This window comes from Schistocerca gregaria, chromosome 9, assembly GCF_023897955.1.
Source record: "Schistocerca gregaria isolate iqSchGreg1 chromosome 9, iqSchGreg1.2, whole genome shotgun sequence".
Lineage (NCBI taxonomy): Eukaryota > Metazoa > Arthropoda > Insecta > Orthoptera > Acrididae > Schistocerca > Schistocerca gregaria.
In genome coordinates this window covers 239,456,265-239,479,512 of record NC_064928.1, presented here as the reverse complement: position 1 = coordinate 239,479,512, position 23,248 = coordinate 239,456,265, and the positions used below count along the sequence as shown (strand labels likewise).

Genomic DNA, 23,248 nt, shown 5'->3' with positions numbered 1-23,248 from the left:
ACTCACGGACTTCGAACTTGGTCAGGTGATTGGGTGTCACTTGTGTCATACGTCTGTACGCCAGATTTCCACACTCCTAAACATCCGGAGGTCCACTGTTTTCCGATGTAATAATGAAGTGGAAGCGTGAAGGGACACGTACAGCACAAAAGCGTACAGGCCGGCCCCGTCAGTTGACTGACAGAGACCGGCGACAGTTGAAGAGGGTCGTAATGTGTAATAGGTAGACATCTAGATCATCGAAACTGCATCAGGATCCACTGCAAATACTATGACAATTAGGCGGGAGTTGAGAAAACTTGGGTTTCATGGTCGAGTGGATGCTCATAAGCCACACAACACGCCGGTAAATGCCAAACGACCCCTCGCTTGGTATAAGGAACGACTGAACAGTCGAAAAACGTTGTGTACAGTCACGAATCACGGTACACAATGTGGCGATCCGATGACAGGGTGTACGCATGGCAAATGTCCAGTGAACGTCATCTGCCAGCGTATGTAGTGCCAACAGTAAAATTCGGAGACGGTGGTGTTACGGTGTGGTCGTGTTTTCCATAGAGGGGGCTTGCACTCCTTGTTTTGCGTTGTACTATCACAGCACAGGCCTACAATGATGTTTTAAGCACCTTCTTACTTCCCACTGTTTAAGAGCAATTCGGGGATGGCGATTTCATCTTCCCACACGATCGAGCACCTGTTCATAATGTACGGCCTGTGGCGGGCTGGTTACACGACAGTAACATCCCTGTAATGGAGTGGCTTGCACAGAGTCCTGACCTGAATTCTATAGTACACTATTCGGATGTTTTGGAACGCCAACTTCCTGCCAGGCGTCAACGACCGACATCGATACTTCTCATCAGCGTAGCACTATGTGAAGAATGGGCTGCCATTCCACAAGAAACCTTCCAGCATCTGACTGAACGTATGCCTGCGAGAGTGGAAGCTGTCATCAAGGCTAAGGGTGGGCCAACACCATACTGAATTCCAGCATTACCGGTGAAGGGCGCCACGAACTTGTAAGTCATTCATTATCAGGCAGGTGTCTGGATACTTCTGACCACATAGTGTAGTTCACACCAGTTTGTTGTTTTCACTTGTATGAGGTGTCTATATGGTATCTCGCCTTCTCTCACTTTTCACCGCATTGACTTGCGACGGTAACGTATTCTTACCTCATGACTCATATTCTAAAGTCAATGTATAGTATAACAAATGCCAAAGCTACAGAAAGGGGGCAAACATTTCAGTGACTAAACGGACAGTTCATAATGTCGTGGAAAACAGAATAAAAAGATTAATGGCACGTGGAAACTCTGGACACCGTTCACCCGCATGTCAGTCCAACGCCATGACCCCTTACCCACGATGCTGTTCCAGGCTGCTCTTTATTGCACTTACTGTGCTTGGATCGTTCCGTGCTTCTATTTCGATTTTTTTTTCGCAGTTCAGTACACCTCCTTCCTGTTTTGATGCTTGATCTATGTTCACTCTTTGACGGGCTATCCTCTGGGCCAACTTACCACTAAATCTGAGGTGGGTGAAAGTCTCCTCTGTTTTTTGGAAGGCCAGACACGTCGCCTTGCAGAACCTTAAGACTGGTGGTGACGGAAGGGTTCCACCTGCATATCGGAACGGCTGCAGTCGCCGGCCGCAAGACGCGCGCAGCGGCGATAAGTGGAGGCGGCGGTGGCGCTGGCTGTGGCGGCGACAGCCAATGGCGAGGTCCGTCCTTGCCTGGGCCGCCTGCTAGCTGCTAGCTGCTAGCAGGGCTGCAAACTACCTGTCAGTGGGTGACGGGCAGCGAGCGCGGGTGCGCCAGACACACTGCCGGGTGAGTACTCGAGCACCTGCACCACCGTACGGCGCGTGGCGGAGGGAACTTCCTACCTACGTCAGCCATTTCGTCTTACGTGTTCTACGTACACATAGAGCGAAGAATCTTTTACCACCAAAACGAGAGGTCAGAAGTATAAATAATTTCGTGTTAAATGATGCACCCGAAAAAAGCAAAGAAATTTGAACAAAATCCGGTCAGACGTTTTGTGCATGTATTTTTGCTGCAACGTGACTGCGCCTACTCGGCAACACCGATTTCGTCCATATTTGTTGTATATGCGGGGCTTTGACAGAAATAAAAGTCACGTAAGTAGGAGCCACAGGTGATCAAGGGTTTAGAAAAACAATTGGCAAGGAGCGAGTAGGGCTCGCACACTGAGGGTTCCGTACACAACTATGTACGTAGACAATTCATCGTCGACGATGTCGTCGCTTTCCCCCCCTTGTCGACATTGCTACTGGCAAAATATCGGTCCCTGGGATTCCAATACTTTAGAAAAAAAAAATGGTTCAAATGGGTCTGAGCGCTACGGGACGTAACAACTGAGGTCATCAGTCCCCTAGAACTTAGAACTACTTAAACCTAACTAACCTAAGGACATCACACACATCCATGCCCGAGGCAGGATTCGAACCTGCGACTGTAGCGGTCGCGCGGTTCCAGACTGAAGCGCCTAGAACCGCTCGACCACTCCGGCCGGCAATACTTTAGAGATTAAGTTTCCTTTAATTTGTCTATGGTCACAATATTTTTTGTTTAACATATTACCGGTTTTGGTCTTTAATGACCATCATCAGATCTGTTTCATAAAAACAAAGTCCTAATGTACTGCAGCCTTTGTTAGGACTTTGTTTTTATGAAACAGTTCTGATGATGGTCATTAAAGACCGAAACCGGTAATATGTTAAACAAAAAAGATTGTGACCATAGACGTAAATTAAAGGAAACTTATACGAGTCACTGTGCTCTTTCGCGACGATGTTGCAGCTTGTGAAACTTTAGAGATTGTTTTAATTACCAATTTGAAGTCGGATCTCAAATGACAAAAGATATATGTGATATAATTACATACCAAACATTTTCTGATTTTCTTCCCCTTCCTCGTTCTGTGAAACTTATTTTCATGCGAAATTTCAATACTCTACGTCAACAAGGAGTACCATGCAGGTTTTAGTGAGTGAGTTAGCAACTACAAAAATATGTGACATAAACGGCCATATTTTTTGTCTGCGCTGACTTAGAAGCTTAACATTTTTACACCACCAAATGACTATAGATCTTATAAATTTCAACTGCACTACACGGTCCTTAGATAAATGGGTCTTAACGTGCGGACGGACGGATACAGCCTGGTAAGAAACGGCGAATAATTTTTTTCGCGTGATATAATTACGGATCAACAGTTTTCGGATTTTTTATTTTGATTATAATGTGAAACCTCTCTGGCTCTCGGCAAATTTCATTATTTTAAGTCAACGGAACGCTCCCTGCATGATTTCATGATTGAGTCTGCGAGTTTCAAAACATGTGACATAAATGGCCGTATATTTTGATTCCACTGAGTTAGGAGCTTAACATTTCCACGCCAGCAAAGGACTGCATACCTCGGTAGGTGACAGCAATTTCAGCTCGATACGTCTGCCCTTTTCTGAAAAAGGGGGCTTTGAACAGTTTGACAGACGGACAACAAAGCGATTCTACGAGGATTACGTTTTTACCCTAAAAACAGCATTTTTGGATCGTGTCGGGCTGAGAATGAGCCGTTTATGTGAGCGCGGTTTGTGGGTAGCAGGTGGCGCAGCTGAAAGGATATAGAGCGGTTATTCGAGGGTCGTGGGGTCGGGCCACTGTTTTTCTTTATTTGTGAATTTGGCCAGCTATGGATCGAATACAACTTAAGACTTATGGTGTTTCTTTTTCTTCCTTTCTTCCCAGTACTTCTTCATTTCCTCTCCAATCGCTCGTCTCTGATCATCTGCCCACACTCTCTATGGTTGAATTACTGGCTTATCTTCTTCATAGGCTGCGTTTTCTGTCAGTAACCTGAAGCGATTCCTGTCTTACACTATTTCTCCTGCAACACTTACTTTGTTTCCATCTTTCTTCACTGCTTCTATCCATCCCACAGTTTTCTTCAGTTTATTAACGTAATTAAAAATTTTCTTTGTAATCCTTGTTTCTTCTATTCTTTTTAAATGTCCACACAATTTTAGCCGCCTCTTCCACATTGCATCTGTGATTTTTCCTGTATTCTCATAAAAATCTTCATTTCATTCATATATTTTCAGTGTTTTTCTCAGGAACTAGAATTTTTCTTTGTATGTTCCTCCCTCTTTTATCTATTTCTTATAGCCCGCCTCTTTTTATTCGATATTAGGCGCTCTCATCCACATGTTGCTTGTGTCCTAATAACTGATTTATAATGTCTAATCTTCACTTTGATGGATACTGATTTTTTATTGTACTAGTTTTGTGTTAATTTGTGTGCAAATTCTAGCTTCTTCACTCTTTCTTTATTTGTTGTGTTATACAGTATGTTGGCTTGGTTCCATTTATCAATTCTTTTAATTTTTCCTTACTAGGATTTCATAAATTTTTCTCTATTGTGTTTGTGTTCTATACATTTCTTTTTTCAGGAGATATTTTTAGCCCAACGTTTTCAGCACTCTAGTATAATAGATAAAGCATAATAGTTGCGTCTGTTCGGTTTTAAGTTATCAATGCATCCGTAAAGGCTAAACATTTTACTTCAGATTCGTTCTTTCCATGTCCCATGTTTTCTTATTTGTTTTCCCATGTTTTTACTATTTTTTCTAAAACCACGTTAAAGAGAATCGGGGACAGACCGTATTCTTCTCGAACGATATTTTGATTTTGAACGGTTCAGAAATTTCGCCATGACACTTAATCCTTGATGTTGTATCCGTGAGCAATTGTTCAAAAAGTCTTCTAGTATTTTCGTCTACCCCCCTGATTCGTAAAATATCTGATGTAGTGCTCGTCTATCGTGTTAAGACTTTTTGAAGTCCATGAAAGTAACTACTGTGTTTCCATTTCGTTTAGTTCCCACCCTCAAAATGGTTTTTAAAATAAGAATCTGTTCTCCACACGACCTGTCTTTCCTAAATCCTGCTTGATACATACTCTTCTGTATTTGATGTCCGCGGCTCGTGATCTTGCGGTAGCGTTCTCGCTTCCCGCACACGGGGTGCCGGGTTCGATTCCCGGCGGGGTCAGGGATTTTCTCTGCCTCGAGATGACTGGGTGTTGTGTGTCTTTCATCATCATTTCATCCTCACTCACTCGCAAGTCGCCGTAGTGGCGTTAAAGAACTTGTGGAGCGGCGGCCGCCCCGCCCCGCCAGGGGTCTCGCAATGCCATACGCTCGTTGTTATTAATCTGAATTAGGTCTTACTTGTTCCTCTCTTCTATTTAGAAGTGCTTTAGACAATACTTTGTATGTTAATCGTAACAAGAAGGTGCCCCTGTAGTTGTTGATTTCTGTTTTATCTCATTTTTTATGAACAGGATGGATCAGTCCTTGTTTCCAGTCACTGGGCACGATTCCTTTTGTCCATATGTCTTTGCTTACCTTGTGAATTTTCTGCCATGCGGATAATCCCTTTAGTTTCCCCATTTCTGCTAGTATCCCACCATGTCCTGGTGCCTCGCTATTCTTCAACGACTTGATAATCTTTTCTATTTCTTCTATTGTAGATACATTCGACGGTGGATTTTCAGCTTTTTGAAATTGTGGCCTGTCAATAGGATTTTCGCAATTTAAAAGATCTTCAAAGTATTCAGCTAAAAGTTGGCGGTTCTCTTTACTGCTTAAAACCATTGCTTAAAACCATTTTTATCCATAAAATGTAATTTTGGTGACTGGAACCCTATTAAAACTTCTTTGAATATCTTATAGAAATCCGTAGTGTTGTTCCTTTTAAAATCTGAATCCATTTCTTCTAGACTGTCTTTGTAACATTTTTTTTCACTTATCTGATGCTTTCTTGTAGTTTTTTCCCTTTCTTCTCTAAATTCTTCCTAATACCTATGTTTCTTATTACCGTTTTTTCCATACATATAGTCGATTATCGGTTTCTTCATAACGTAACGTATCCACCATTTGATCTTGGTGTTCTGCATGGTTGTCTCATATCTTTAACGGACTCTATAACTGTTTTATAAATTCTTCCCAATCTCCCGTTTTTCGTGTGTTTAATATATCACAAAATTTATCCCGATTCTTCGTGAGAAATTGAGTGTTTACTGTTGGAAATCTTTTCGGTTTAGGTTTGTTCGGGCGAAATTTGGTCTTCATTTCTGTTAGGCAATGGTCTATGTTCTTTGTGGTGACGAGTAGTTATTGCCAGATGGTCTATTTGATACTCGCGTTGATTTGGATTACGTGATACCCACGTTTTTTTTCCCTTCTTCTAAGTTTCCTGAAAAATGTTGTCATTAATTTTAGTTAATGTTTTTTTCACGAGTCAATTACCCTTTCCCTATTTGTGTTTGTTCTTTCTGTTTGATAGTCTCCAAGTACTGATTTACATTTTCTTCTGTTTAACAACTTGCGTTTTAAAATATGCAACTAAAATTTTGGTATGTTCTTTTGGTAGTTTGGTATTCTAGCATTCTTCAAAAATCTCGACTTTTCCAACGTTTGTCCTTTTAAGTTGGTTGATAGGTGCATGAGCATTTGTAATGGTGGAACGTTTATTGACTGACTTAAAAGGCAGAAATAAGATCCGTCTGATGGGGAACTAAAGTTAAGTTATTGATTCAGTAAGTTGCTGTTTGACCATAAATGCTGTCCCTAAGATGGCCATCTTATTGGAATTTCATATGGCTGGTTTTCCTTTGTAAATTCCGTATGCACCTGACTAAATTGTATTTTCGTCCAGATACCTTGATTCTTGCATAAATATGTTGCGTTTATTGAGAGTGTCAGTTAGGTATCTGAGTTTTCCAAGTTTCATAAGTGTGTTGATGAATAGAGTGCCCAGTAGGTGTTTTATCTTGGGTCTTACCTTTGAAGTTCTATGAAGCTCCGACTCTACCTTACACAATGTTCTTGTCTCTCCAGAATCCAAAGGCCTAGTTGCACCGTCATGACTAGCGATGGCATATTGGTTACACCCTGGAGTAGTTTTCCTTTTGAAATTTATCGTCATCCCTTAGGTTACCATGTATCAGGTTAAAGTTTAGTTTGGGGAAAGATAGTTGAACTTTTCTAGTGTTAAAATTCAGCCGTATAATAGAAGGAGGACAGTGAAAATTTGTTCCAGACAGAGGCCCGAACTCCGCTTATAGGGAATGGTCGCCGTATCATTAGGATATCCTAGCCCTATCCGAGGCCGGACGCAAACTTCCATATGTTGTCGACAACGTGTCTACAACGTGTGCTCGTACATCCATTATGTATGTTCCCGTGCAGTGGAGACATTTTCATTTGAAAGTCGCTTACCCGGTTTCGGCAGATACAGACGATACTGCAGTGCCCGTCTTGTTCAGAAAAATGATGTGAAGTTCCTGCATGTCCGAAGAAGGCTTGCCATCGCACGGGATTTGATTCCCCCGTGATCGTCAGATAAATAATATATCCTCAGATAAATAATTTGATCAAGACAGCTCTTATCTCATCGACATAGAAAAAGAAATCGCGTCCCTAGAAGACTGCCACCATCCATTCTCGTCAATATTTGACGAAAATGGCCGGTACGCCTGGCTTGCGCCAAACTCTGCTGCAAAAGAGAACCTTCTATGAGTGTAAGGCAAGTATGCTTTCCTACAAAGAAATGTAAGGCAACCACATAACAGTAAAAATGGGCGGTCATGAGATCTTCAGAAAATTACCGCTATTCCCTCATTTTAATATGAATATCACCCGAGCATGTGTGAATCGTGCACTGTAAAATAATAAAAGTATCTAATTTTGTATTCGAAGTTCACCTGTACGTAGTACAATCCTTCCTGGAAATTTATCCGCAGTCTCAAATGAAAATATTAGTAAGTACAATATATTGAGCATTATTTCGATTAATTTGTAATTTTTGTAACATAAAAATCTGAAAATCAAAAACATGTTTTAGCATATGGGCTCGATCCTTCGGCGCTCAGAGTATCGTTCTGTACTCTTTCCGCTGAGGCACCCTTCATCTGAAAACTGTACCGACATGCAGTAATGTCTCATTACATACTGCTATATAAATTGCTTTTTTGTCAAATAATCTTCCTTTGTTTATAAAAATTGAGACTCAAATCGGTGTACATATCGCCCGTCATCCATACTTTTCTTTTTGCCGTGCATTCGACGGGTAATATTTTTAAAACATGCCGCTTTTAACGTTTCACGAGAAACAAGCTAAATTTATTATGCGGCTAATTATTACGAAAATTCTCATTAAAGTTTCAGAAATTAACTGCCGAATTCAGATGTGACTGTAATCCACAAATAATTTTCTCATATCAACGCTTGTTATATGTCTACCGACCATCAAGAAAAGCTGCACAAAACACGTCAGCAAAATACGCGTTCATCTTGCCTCCATTTGGTAACAGAGACCTTGCGTATTTCGTTAGCATTTATCTACGTTTTTCATGAAACTCACTTGGAATATAACTAATATTTGTAGATGATGATGGATTTTTTTTTTGTTTTTTTTTTTTTTTTTGTTTTAGTGTGGTGGGGTTACTGTCTCATATGAAGATGGCAGTTAATGGTAATGTGAATGTTTATAAGGATCAATGACGATATTTATGGAATAAACTATTGTCTGATTATTAAAAGATATCGTACATCCATTTTGACAAAAGCGTCACTGAAAAGAACGGTATGTTTTTTTCAAATTCATCGGAATTTCATATTAGCAGAACAGTAACCATTTCGTCGGGGGCCTCACCACTTTCCTCCCCCCCCCCCCCCCCCCCCGCCCGCCTAACAATGACTTAGGACGTAATTGCGCTAACACAGATCTATTGTTATTTTCTACGTCTACATCTTCATCTGCATCAGCATTTCACAGTTCACACTTCAGTCCTTGGCAGAGAGTTCATCGAACCATTTCAGGCTACTTCTCTACTGCTCCACTCTCGACTAGCGAGTGTGAAATGCGTTATATGCTGAGGAGAATGTTGGTGACTAAAATTTCGTAAGAAGGTCTCATCGGAATGATAGACACCTTTGTTTCAATGAGTCACACCCGAACTTGCGAATCATCCGTCCATTTTGCGACAGCAAAAAACGAGCTCTCTTCTGTGAGCTTGTTAGATTTTTTCCGTTAGCTGTATCTGGTTAGGATCCCATACTACCCGTAGTGTAGGTAGCCTCTTTAGTAGCAATGTTTCAGTTTCTAAGTGTTCTGCCAATGAAACACAGTCTTTGGTTCTCGTTCTCCACAACATTTTCTATGTGATGGTTCGAGTTTGTTGTTAGTAATTGCAATCTCTACATACATTACTGGCCATTAAAATTCCTACACCAAGAAGAAATGCAGATGATAAACGGGTATTCACTGGAGAAACATATTATACTAGAACTGACATGTGATTACATATTCACACAATTTGGGTGCATAGATCCTGAGAAATCAGTACCCAGAACAACCACCTCTGGCCGTAATAACAGCCTTGATACGCCTGGACATTGAGTCAAACAGAGCTTGGATGGCGTGTACTGGTACAGCTGCTCATGCAGCTTCAACACGATACCACAGTTCATCAAGAGTAGTGACTGGCGCAATGTGACGAGCCAGTTGCTTGGCCACCATTGACCAGACGTTTTCAGTTGGTGAGAGATCTGGAGAATGTGCTGGCCAGGGCGGCAGTGGAACATTTTTTGTACCCAGAAATGCCCGTACAGTACCTGTAACATGCGATCGGGCATTATCCTGCTGGAATGTAGGGTTTCGCGGGGATCGAATGAAGGATAGAGAAACGGGTCGTAACACATCTGAAATGTAACGTCCACTGTTCAAAGTGCCGTCAGTGCGAACAAGAAGTGACCAAGACGTGTAATCAATGGCACCCCATACCATCACGCCGGGTTATACGCCAGTATGGCGTTGACGAATACACGCTTCCAAGGTGCGTTCATCGAGATGTCACCAAAGATGCGAACATGTTGATTCCGTAAACATAACCTGCATTCATCCTGAAAAATGACGTTTTGCCATTAGTGCACCCAGGTTCGTCGTCGAGTACACCATCTCAGGCGCTCCTGTCTGTGATGCAAGGGTAACCACAGACACGGTCCCCGAGCTGATAGTCCATGCTGCTGCAAACATCGTCGAACTGTTCGTGCAGATGGTTGTTGTCTTACAAATGTCCCCATCTATTGACTCAGAGATCGAGACGTGGCTGCACGATCCGTTATAGCCATGCGGATAAGATGCCTGTCATCTCGACTGTTAGTGATACGAGGCCGTTGGGATCCAGCACGGTGTTCCGTATTACCCTCCTGAACCCACCGATTCCATGTTCTGCTACCTGTCATTGGATCTCGACCGACGCGAGCAGCAATGTCGCGATACGATAAACCGCAATCGCGATAGGCTACAATCCGACCTTTAAAAAAGTCGGAAACGTGATGGTATCCATTTCTCCTCCTTAGGCGAGGCATCATAACAACATTTCACCAGGCAACGCCGATCAACTGCTGTTTGTTTATGAGAAATCCGTTGGAAACTTCCCTCAAGTCAGCACGTTGTAAGCGTCACCACCGGCGCCAACGTTGTGTGAATGCTCTGAAATGCTAATCATTTGCATATAACAGCATCATCTTCCTGTCGGTTAAATTTTGCGTCTGCAGCACGTTACATTCGTGTTGTAGCAATTTTAATGGCCAGTAGTGTAACTTTGTTGAAAGCTGCTATTATTCTCATATAAGGTTGAATACAGTCTCGATAATTTTCACGCCTTGAGTTAGACTGTCTCATAACATACACACGGCTTCCGACTGTAATATTTATCTCATTGTGTTAAACCTTTAACGTAAGATTATACCTCTTAATCGGTAGATTATACCAGCATTTTAAATTTCTGAATTAGGTCAATAATTACATTCCAGTGTCTATGTTATTTCGAATGCAATGTACATTCGGACATGCATACATATTGGATGTTTGAGTCTGCCCATGAGTTGTAATCGGATAGGCTAAGTGCACAGCCGGGACGGTAGGTCATCGTGTCCAGCTAGAGGTTAAGCTGCCCTCTGTAATAAAAAAACTGAGCGAATGAATCAACGATGGCCTTGAACGTGTGTCACGGGACGTCCGCACTGAAAAACTGAACGAACAATGATGAATAAAATGAGATAAAAAATGGTAAAGCAACAACTCGGGTTAAACGGGATATCGGGTTCGAGTCCCGGTCCAGCACACATTATCACTGTCATCATTTCGTTATAAAGGCGATGGTTGTCCTTGTTCACAACTGCGAATTATTATACGAAATATTCCGACAACTTTACTAGACGGGAAACAATATACGAGGGCTGACGAGATTTTCTCGCAAACCGATTATACACATTAGGAACAGCCGACGGCATACAGCATTTTCTTGGGGAACACTAGATACTTCCGTTTCACTCGATGACTTTTCATCAGTATTAATATTTATCTTTTACACGCCAGAAAAAGGTAAGAAATAATGATCCATGATGATGTCATGTTACTGTTGCAAGTAGTTCTGCTTAGTAGCATGTTTGCACCAGTGCGGACACAAGAATCGCACTCTCTTTTCCGGCAGAACCAGAACTGTCAGGATAGCAGCTTAAGTGTACGCTGAAACACGATATTCTGTATTGAAATAAAGAAATTTGAAGAAACTGCGTTTTCTGTTCATTTACTGATAGCAGTTAAGAGTATCGGAACAGTAGAATATCTCGACAGCGCCTTTGTGGCCTCACAGACAAAGTAAATCGACACCTGAACTCTGCGCTATATAGTGTCGAAAGTTCCACGCGCCTTTTCATGGATGATGCTGTAGTATACAGAGAAGTTGCAGCATTAGAAAATTGCAGCGATATGCAGGAAGATCTGCAGCGGATAGGCACTTGGTGCAGGAAGTGGCAACTGACCCTTAACATAGACAAATGTAATGTATTGCGAATACATAGAAAGAAGGATCCTTTATTAGATGGTTATATGATAGCGGAACAAACACTGGTAGCAGATACTTTTGTGAAATATGTGGAAGTATGCGTACGGAACGATCTGAAGTGGAATGATCATATAAAATTAATTGTTGGTAAAGCGGGTGCCAGGTTGAGATTCATTGGGAGAGTCCTTAGAAAATGTAGTCCATCAACAAAAGAGGACTTATACTTGAGTATTGCTCATCAGTGTGGAATCCGTACTAGGTCGGATTGACAGAGGAGATAGAGAAGATACAAAGAAGAGTTGCGGGTTTCGTCACAGTGTTATTTGGTAACCGTGATAGCGTTACGGACATGCAGACTCTGCAAGAGAGGCGCTCTGCATCGCGGTGTAGCTTGCTGTCCAGGTTTCGAGAGGGTGCGTTTCTGGATGAGGTATCGTATATATTGCTTCCCCCTACTTATACCTCCTGACGAGATCACGAATGTAAAATTAGAGAGATTCGAGCGCGCACGGAGGCTTTTCGGCAGTCGTTCTTTCCGCGAACCATACGCGACTGAAACAGGAAAGGGAGGTAATGACAGTGGCACGTATACTGCCCTCCGCAACACACCGTTGGGTGGCTTGCGGAGTATAAATGTAGATGTAGATTTCTAGCCAGTAATCGTCTTCACTCACACGAACACCCTGACAGAAATACATGTCAGCACTCAGCTGCCAATTATTTGTTTAGGACATTTTACCCGGAGATTGGTTTGAGTGTCACAGTGTGCGTGTATTGTGTGTTGAACCGGGGACCTAGAAACGATGCAGAGGCTTCGTCTCGTCGTAGCCCTCAGTGGTTCACAACCTCACAACAGGCCATAGCGGTCCATCCGCCTCACCGCCGCCCCTCACCGAACCCAGGCCCAGGATTATTGTGCGGTTCGGCCTTCGGCCCCAGTGGACAACCTCCTGCCCCCTGTCTCATACCAGACGAGTGTAACCCCAAATGGGTGGTAGAGTAGCTATGGTATACGCGTACGTGGAGACAGTGTTTGCGCAGCAATCGCCGACATATTGGAACTGAGGCGGAATAAGGGAAACCAGCACGTATTCGCCGAGGCAGATGGAAAACCGCCTTAAAAACCATCCACAGGCTGGCCGGCATCCCGGACCTCGACACTGATCCACCGGACGGATTCGTGCCGGGGACTGGCAAGTCTTCCCGCTCCGGAAGCAGCGCTTTCGGTTGGAGGTGCAATGCCTTTGAATTCCTGCGATCTCCGAATTCACAAATGCCTCCATATATTAATCAAATCAAAACATTGACCACAATTTTCTTCTTTAGGACCAGCAGCGTAATATGTGTCTGATAACGACATGATTATTAGAGTAGAGAGACCAAATAGCTGCTTATAACACGTAATCTTTATTTACGATACACTTTTTCGGCTTAATCGGCATTTTCAGGTACGTGCAATTAGAATTTTGGTGAGAACAGGTATGGATGGCAATATCATTCATATTAGGTAGCTGTCTGGTACTCACGTCTAGATTGATGCCACGTTCTTTTGTAACTATCACTGCTTTAATACCATCGTAAATGATGTCAAGATGTTGAAAATAAACTGCTAATCACGACATGGCAGCAGTTTGACAGTTCCACTCTGACGACTCTACATGTTTACAAAGATTTTGCAGATGATCAGTGATATTATTTTATTTACTAAAATTTGTTACGATTATCTTTGGTTGTTGCGTATGTTACTTCCGATTTATCCAATTTCGTATTCTAAAAGTTCAATAGTTTTTAAGATAATATTTGTGTCTAAAGCCTGTATGTTCGTTTAATATTTTTATTGTACATATAAATTTCTAATTCCTGAAAGATGTTCATTGCGAAACATTTTGGTAGGCCTATTCTATGCAGAATCTGTAGTGAATTTTCGACCGTATCAGCAGTGTGATTTTGATTTTTCAAGTGTAGATAGAAGATCGACTGATTATATTCGCTCCTTCCAATGTGTTCCTTATACCTCTTGTAAAATTTCTTCCTGTTTGGCCAATTTACAAGCTATTACAGTAGCCACACGTGATTCTATATGTGCCAGTGGTGTATTTCGATGCCCTAGTGGTGGCGGAACGTAATTTTATTGAAAAGTTGTTATTGGTTCGAAAGGCTAGTTGAATATTCGTGGCTTTAAAAAATCCATTAATTCTGTTGGAGTGTTCTCCTTTGGTGTTTTACATTTGTAATATAACTTTGTGATTATGTTTGGATCAAAATCATTTGTGTAGGCTATATAACGAACGAACGAATTTCTGGATTTAATAATGGGAGGTTATTTAATCTATTAATCAATGAATGGAAAAATGATAGTTTATGAGCCATTAGATGACAGGAAATGTTACGTGTCAGGAATATTTCCCTATGTTTTGACAGGCTATATGTTATTATTTGGATTGTTTCCTGTACTGGCACATTGGTGTATAGATTAGCGACATCAAAGGAAATCAGTTTACCATTAGGTGGTATTTGTATGTCTTTTATATCTCTTGCCAGAATATGCGAATTTTTGATTGTGTACATTTTGTTGAAAGTATAAAGTTTTGTTATTAGTGTGTTTAGTTTTTTGCTTGTCAAATATGATGGGCTATTTATGCATTTAATTACGGGCCGAATCGGTGCCATACGTTTATGTGTCTTTGGTTGGGCTCGTAATTGTGGTGTAGTTGAATTCATTACCTTGTATGTTCTTTTTTCATGTTCAGTGAGAATAGTATTACAGTTTCTAAAGGCTTTGTTTATTTTAGCTGCAAACCTGTTGGTAGGGTTGTGTGGCAATTCTGTGATATTGTACTGGAGAAAATACTCTCAAAAAAAATATTAAACGAACATACATACTTTAGACACAAGTACTACCTTAAAAACTTTATTGAACTTTTAGAACACGAAAATGGATAAATCGGAAGTGACATACGCAACAACCAAAGATAATCGTAACAAATTTTAGTTAATAAAATAATATCGCTGTTCAGATACAGAATCTCTGTAAACATAGAGGTTGGCTCTGAGCACTATGCGACTTAACTTCTGAGGTCATCAGTCGCCTCGAACTTAGAACTAATCAAACCTAACTAACATAAGGACATCACACATATCTATGCCCGAGGCAGAATTCGAACCTGCGACCGTAGCGGTCGCTCGGTCCCAGACTGTAGCGCCCAGAACCGCACGGCCGCTCTGGCCGGCTGTAAACACATAATGTCGTATGAGTGGAACTGTAAAACTGCTGTCACGTCGTAATTAACATCTTATTTTCAACATCTTGACATCGTTTACGGCCTTATTAAAGCACTGACAATTACAAAACAGTTCACTAACGACGCAATATGGACGTCACATCAATTTAGGCGTGAGTACAAGACAGCGACTTTAACATGAATGACATTGGCATCCTTACCCGTTCTCACCAAAATTATAATTGCAGGTACGTGAAAATGGCGATAAAGCCGAAAGAGTCTGTCGTAAGTAAAGATTACTTATTATAAGCAGCTGTTTGGTGTATCTACTCTCATAAAACATTGTCCATTTTGGGCTGTATAGTTTCGAGATGTATTTCGAAACACGTAAAATAAATTTAGAAAGTGTGCAACAAAACTATCTGGACCGCCCTATGTAATGCGGTGTTGACCACTGGATATAACGAGAGGCGGACCCCCAGCATAAAAGGTGGCGAAGAGCGCTGTGTTGTCAATAGGGGAAAGGTAACAGCAGAGTGGGTCGCTGAGGAGAGCTCAGTGACGTTGAAAGTGATTGGATGTCGCCTGAGTGATAAATCCATCAGGGACATTTCAATGCCGCTAAAACTGCCCAAGTCGGCTGTTGATGATGGGACTCTGAAATAGAAACGCGAAGGCACTACCGAAAATGAGCCCAAACGAGACAGATCTCATATACTAACGGACATGGACTGCCGAGCATTGCAGTGGGTGGTCGTAAAAAATCGCATGAAATCGTCGAAAGGAACCACTCGTGGTTTCCACAGTGCTACCAGCAGTCCAGCTAACACAGTGACTGTGTGTAGGGAGTTAAAAAGAATGGGGTACACTGGCCGAGCTGATTCTCATGAGCCACGCATGCCTGTGGTCAGTGTTAAGCGACGCTTGAGGCGGTGTAAAGAGTGACGTCACTGGACATTGGGTGATTGGAGACGAGCTGCAATCTGATGGAAGGGTTGCGTTAGGCTGAATGTTGCCTGCCATCTTGGATAGTGTCAACAGTGATGTTCGGACGACTCGTAAGGACGTGGTCCCCTCATTGACTAATGAAAACGCTAAATACAAAAGGATGTGAACGTGCAGGGTAATTTTTTTTCCACAGTGTACAAACTCCAGGCACTGATCGGTGATAGGATAGGGAATAAAGAAGTTCTAATGAATTTAAGTCCGTAAACGCATGGTTCCCATGCTATAGACCATTTATTCAGACATTGTTACATACACGCTCTGTAATACGCGCTGCACCATGGTGCCAAAGTTACAGTGTGTGTCGAAAATGGTTTCCATTTGTATCAAAGCATGGGGGTATGCACCGTAGCGTGTTCTATCTCACACATTCACATCGGCCAGGCTACATCCAGTGTCAAAAGCAGCATGAATATGCCGTTTCAGTGTCTCCACATCTGGAATGGGCTCTGCATACACTATACTTGGCCCCATAACCAGAAATCCCAAAGGTTGAGATCCGATGAACGAGCAGGCCCTGGAACTGGACCAGCTCGTCCGATTCGACGACAATGGAAGACGCGATTCAGAAGAGTCCGGTCGTTAACGGCGAAGTGGGCTGGAACACCATCATGTAGCAGCCACATAATCCTTCGAATCGTCAATGGCTCTTCTTCCAGCAGGGGAGGCAAAGTCACCCACAAGAAACCGAATGGTTCGCGGCTGTTTGGCGACGTTGAAGGAAGACTTCTCTCAAAATATTGTCACCAATTATCCCGGCCCACACATTCCGGCTGCAAAGATGCTGATGATTCGCTGTCACCATACCATGGTATGTAAGGTGAAGATACAACTTCGCTTAAAGGTGACCTCATCTGTGAATAGGATGGATGACACAAATCCCGTAATCGTGGTTGCCTGTTGAATAAATCAGCGACAGGTTCCCGATGTGGAAAGTCTGTCGCTACTAAGCCCTGCAACACTGTAAGTGAATAGCAATTGTCATGGAGAATGTTACAGACGGTCGTCTGGCTTATCCTGTACTGGCGAGCCAACTGCTGGTACTGACGCAGCGATTGCCTTCAACAGTGTTAATCACATTTTCCTCCAAGTACTGTGTCCGAACATTTCAGGTACGTTCTTCATGATATCCTGCTTCCTGAAACGACCCTGTCTCAAGCAAACGGCGAAACACTATTGCAAACGTGAGTGCTGTCGGCTGGGATAGGTCTCCTGAAACAACCTTGCTCTCCCACGCTCGTTGGAATTTGCCTTTCCGCAAGTAAACACCATGTCGGCAAGCTCTCGAATCGAATACGGAAAACCATTGTGTACAACGCTGTATCACGTCCCCTACAAGATGAGTGAATCGGATACAGCGTTACTAATTACTATGGCAGGAGAGGGCGCTAGGGAATGATGTATGAGGAACAGTACCACCCTGTTGCAGGTAAGCATGCATACTGCAACTGTGGCTGCATGGTACAGCGCGTATTAGACTCTGTAACAAAGTATGATTGAATGACCATGGAAACCATGCATTTACGGCCATAAGATCATTAGATCTTTCTCCTCTTGTTCCCTGTAGTTTGTACACGGTGCAAAAAATCACACCCGCATCTCGTGGTCGTGCGGTAGCGTTCTCGCTTCCCACGCCCGGGTTCCCGTGTTCGATTCCCGGCGGGGTCAGGGATTTTCTCTGCCTCGTGATGGCTGGGTGTTGTGTGATGTCCTTAGGTTAGTTAGGTTTAAGTAGTTCTAAGTTCTAGAGAACTGATGACCTAAGATGTTAAGTCCCATAGTGCTCAGAACCATTTGAACTATTTGAACAAAAAAATCACCCTGTATATTACAGCTTTATGTACTTCGTACTGTAGAGGAATAGTTCGGAGCTGATTATTTTCTTGTCATTGCACCCCGTCATACTGCAGCAGCTATGGCGCAATGATTTGTGGAGAGTATCATTCCCGAAATGTGCTAGCGTGCCCTGGGTGCCGACCTGTACCCGATGGACCACGTTTGAAATGAGTTACAACGTCGAGATCGTTACAGATCCCAGCACCCAACATCGCTACCTTCCCTGGTTTCAGCTCTTGAGGAAGAATGGGCACCGTTTCCTCCACAGACATTCAGACACTCCTTTCAAAGTGTTCCCAGCAGAGTTCAAGCCAACCATAAAGGTGAAGGGTTGACACCCCCAGTGTTAGTATCCACTAATAAGTGTTCGGATCAGGTAGTCTGCAATCCATAACACACGATGTTTTCTTTGAAGGAGGACCTATAGTTTAGAGTGGTAACGAGTTACGATGTTACATCACTTTTCAGCGCTGCCTTAGCTGAAATATATTATCAGTATCGGTTGAAAATCGTAGCACTGACCTGGGGATCGAACTCCATATCGTTACATACACGCGCTGGCAGTGAACCACGCGAGACCAACTATAAATGTTTGCAATCACTTGATTCGTGCCGAATTTTTCAGGAAACAACCTCCTGTTGTAAGGTAAGTGTCGGAACATGGAACTGTTCAGAAGCCCTCTGTGCCACTCGCAACTCATAGACTTTGGCCGAAAGACTACGGAGCCACGGGCCCGCTCTCAAATGATAAATGAAAGGGTAAGCAACCAACAGCAACTAGCGGGCAGCGCACAGTAAAATGACAACATCTAGGGTGCCTCCAGAAGCTGCAGCCGTGTTTTGAATGTGAGAAACTACGGCACGGAACAGTTTCGCGAGGCAAGTCTCGCCATGTGTAAACACGGTCCACATCGCGGAACGTGCGGCGCGAGGCAGTTTCGTCACTCAGTAGGTTTTCGGGCGCCCAACAAAGAATTTTGCTTCTCTAGTTTCTGGAAGTTAACAGGTCGCAATTTGTTGAGCAGAGCACCATCTGAGACCTGTATGTATCATTCAAAGCTGCGCTCCTGGAACGGGCTTCGGGTCCAGAATTCTTGTGTGATCTACTTCAACCTTCTAGCACTCATCACAGCTCCTAGTAGCGACTGTACAAGGCACATTGGTCACAAAAGGCCTTAGTACATGTTTGAGATAGATACACTGGGTCCATCAGAGAGACCTGCCGCATTTCATAAAATATTTACAAACAAACAAGATAAAGAGAAAATACTTTTACTTGTGAACAAAAAATAGTATGCCATTTCGCTTTTGCTGGTTTTAAAAAGGATGCCCGGTAAATGGCGTCATCCGTTGTTGACACACGGATGGAAGTGTTTCTGGAAGTTGTCCATAGTTATCAGCGTCATTTCCACATCTTGGAAGAGAACCTTGGAATGTCCCCAGAGAAAGAAAATACAAGGTGATAAATCGGGTGACTTTTGGCGCAAGACTCATAGTCCACGTGAAGAGAGAAGACGTCCTGGAAACAACTCTCTCAAAATTCCTAGACAATGCCGAGAAATGCGAGCTGTGGATCCCTCTTGTTGGAACCAAACTTCACCCACTTCATGGTCGCCAACAAATTGATTTATCTTAAGTCGGCAGAAGGTATCCATCTTGAGGCAGTAATGATTTGAATTAACCATTATCGTTACGCCACATTCTTCGGAAAAAGATCTTCGGACCTCAACACCAAATTTAACAATAGTGGACGTATGTTTCGCATGGCTGTGAAGTGTTCGTTGGTGAAGTTCCTGAGGGTCTTCTGCTGCCCAGTGGCGGAAATTTTGTTTATTTGTGGTGCCTGACAGGTATAAGTGAGCCTGAACAAAAGAAATTTTAAAATAGCGCAGGGAAAAGGTTCTGAAAAATTTCGTTATACAAATCTCTGCGAGTTTCAAAATCTCTCTCACTTAATTCTTGGGTAACCACACTTCGCATGGTGCATGTGAAGATGTCTGTGCAAGATTCTTCTCACAATACCAGGGCAGTTCTTCTGTTTAATGCAAAACCTGATGAGGTAAAGTTTGATACCGCAGCTCGAATAGTTTTTCTGTCAGGAAGAGAATCATGCAGACCAAGTTCGAAGCGAATGCGAAATGCTCGCCGACTGATAATCACAGAGCCAAAATTACGAATATACTCCTGCGGACCTAACGCACGATCGTCATCTAGTCAAGTCTTCGCTCCTACTGACAACGGCAGGTATACCGATCGATCGATACATCCTCCCCACCACAGGTCACAGTGACGTCTCCAAATAGGGGATATCTTATACGATCTGAGGCTTCCCCGGCGTATATGACGATTCCAAGGTTCTCGGGTGTACTGCCGGGTGCAATCGTCGAAGGTCCACGATATTTCGGTGAACAACTGTTCCGCCATCATCAGGTGCACTCACGGATTTATCAGTACCTCCTGATGATGGTGGAACGGTTGCTCGCCGAAATGTCGTGGACCTTCGACCATTGCACCCCGCAGTACACCCGAGAACGAAATTCTGTCTCGAAATCTGTCAGAAAATCCAAAGAGATTCTTGCCATACATAAAGCACACCAGTGGGAAGACGCAATCAGTGATAACAACGGTGAAGTCACTGATGACAGTGTCACTAAAGCAGAGTTATTAAACACGGTTTTCCGAAACTCCTTCACCAAAGAAGACGAAGTAAATATTCCTGAATACCAATCAAGAACAACTGCCAAGATGAGAAATATAGAAGCCGATGTCAAAAAAAAAAAAAAAAAAAAAAAAAAAAAAAAAAAAAAAAAAAAAAAAAAAAAAAAAAAAAGGTTCAAATGGCTATGAGCACTATGAGACTTACCTGCTAAGGTCATCACTCCCCTAGAACTACTTAAACCTAACTAATCTAAGGACATCACACACATCCATGCCCGAGGCAGGATTCGAACCTGTGACCGTAGCAGTCGCGCGGTTCCAGACTGTAGTGCCTAGAACGGCACGGCCATTCGGGCCGGCAAGTAGATATCCTCAGTGTAACAAAGCAGTGTAAATCACTTAATAAAGGCAAGGCCTCCGTTCCAGATTGTATAATAGATTCCTCTCAGAGTATGCTGATAAAATAGCTCCATATTTAGCAGTTATGTACAACCACTCGCTCACAGAAAGATCCATACATAAAGACTGGAAAATTGCTCAAGCCATACCAATACCCAAAAAAGGGAAGTATGAGTAATCCACTGAATTACAGGTCTATATCACTAACGTAGATTTGCAGTAGGGTTTTGGAACATATACTGTATTCGAACATTATGAAATACCTCGAAGAAAACGATCTATTGACACAGTCAGCACGGATTCAAAAAATATAGTTCTTGTGAAACACAACTAGTTCTTTATACTCATGAAGTAATGAGTGCTTTCGACGGGGGATGTCAAATTGATTCCATATTTTTAGATTTCCAGAGGGCTTTCGACACCGTTCCTCACAAGCGTCTTCTAACCAAACTGCGTGCCTACGGAATATCGCCTCAGTTGTGCGACTGGATTCGTGATTTCCTGTCAGAAAGGTCACAGTTCGTAGTAATAGACGGAAAGTCATCGAGTAAAACAGTATCTGGCGTTCCCCAAGGAAGTGTTATAGGCCCTCTATTGTTCCTGATCTATATTAACGACGTAGGAGACAATCTGAGTAGTCGTTTTAGATTGTTTGCAGATGATGCTGTCATTTACCGTCTTGTAAAGTCATCAGATGATCAAAGCCACTTGCAAAATGATTTAGATAATATATCTGTATGGTACGAAAAGTAGCAATTCACCCTGAAAAAAGAAAAGTGTGAAATCATTCACATGAGTACTAAAAGAAATCAACTAAATTTCGATTACGCGATAAGTCACACAATTGTGAAAGCTGTAAATTCAGCTAAGTACTTACGGATTACAATTACAAATAAGCTAAATTGGAACGATCACATAGATAATATTGTGGGTATAGCAAACCAAAGATTGCGATTCATTGGCAGAACACTTAGAGGGTGCAACAGGTCTACTAAAGAGACTGCTTACACCACGTTTGTCCGCCCTATTCTGGAGTTTTGCAGTACGGTGTGGGATCGGCATCAGGTGGGAATAACGGATGACATCGAAAAAGTGCAAAGAAAGGCAGCTCGTTTTTTATTATCGCGATACAGGGGAGACAGTGTCACTGACATGATACGTGAATCGGAGTGGCACTCATTAAAATAAAGGCGTTTTTCTTTGCGACGGGATCTTCTCATGAAATTTCAGTCACCAGTTTTCTCCTCCGATTGCGAAAACATTCTGTTGGCACCCACCTACTTAGGGAGAAATGATCATCACGATAAAATAAGAGAAATCAAAGCTCGCACAGAAAAATTTAAGTGCTCCTTTTTTCCCGCGAGTCGTTCGAGAGTTGAACGGTAGAGAGACAGCTTGAAGGTGGTTTATTGAACCCTCTGCCAAGCACTTTATTGTGAATAGCAGAGTAATCACGTAGATTTAGATGCAGAGGACCTTGCAAGTGGAAGGCCATTTTTCCGTAAACTGCATTTTTTCGAACATGACAGAATTGTTTGTTCTCGTTAGTTACTGTAAAGAAGTTCTTAAAAATTTTAACTTACTATTTTTGTTCAGATTCCATTTATATGAAAAAGTTTCCCTTTTGTTTTAACCAGATACAATTATGTCTTCTCTCTTTATGTGATACAGGCAGTGAAGGTCCTGCGGGTAGAGGACATTGCAGGCTATGGAAGCTCCAGATTCATGCGAAGTAGGAGTGGGGAACTCTCTCCTTTCAGTGCCCAGGTCCACTCAACATGCTGCCAAACTGGGTACTGGCGGTCTTTCCTCGGGCTAAGAAACACACGGGGCTGTGGAGTCGCCCAACACCCCTTCCCCTCCCCATCCTAGCGACGCTGCGAACGGAGGGCTCCTCTCTGCCAGCTGTAAGGCCAGAAGCACGGCCACGGGCGCTACTCCACAGATATTATCTTCCTTTTTTTTCCTTTGCGTGGGATACACTGTCTCCAAAGACCGCGGGAGAGTCACTGGATACGACGTGTCGGTGGTTGCAACTAAAGGCTACGCGGTGCATTTGCCTCCGCTCAGTCCTAGCAGAGACGGCTTCCAGAAGGCCCACGTTGAACGCAGCGGTCCGTCCCGCAGTCGACCGTGGGCCGCCCAGGTGCAATACGGAAGAAAATGCCCAGCGGTGGTACTCACAGCC

The 23,248-nt window shown here is 42.8% G+C and overlaps 1 protein-coding gene across 1 annotated transcript in view; it reads left to right on the top strand.

Moving 5' to 3' along the window:
- Window positions 1-1,768: 1,768 nt before the first annotated feature.
- LOC126291814 (facilitated trehalose transporter Tret1-2 homolog) overlaps window positions 1,769-23,248 on the top strand; it is a 179,982-nt gene continuing 158,502 nt past the window's right edge. The window contains exon 1 of the mRNA XM_049985511.1: window positions 1,769-1,834. The gene's annotated coding sequence lies outside the window, so the exon portion shown is untranslated. The remainder of the gene's footprint in view (window positions 1,835-23,248) is intronic.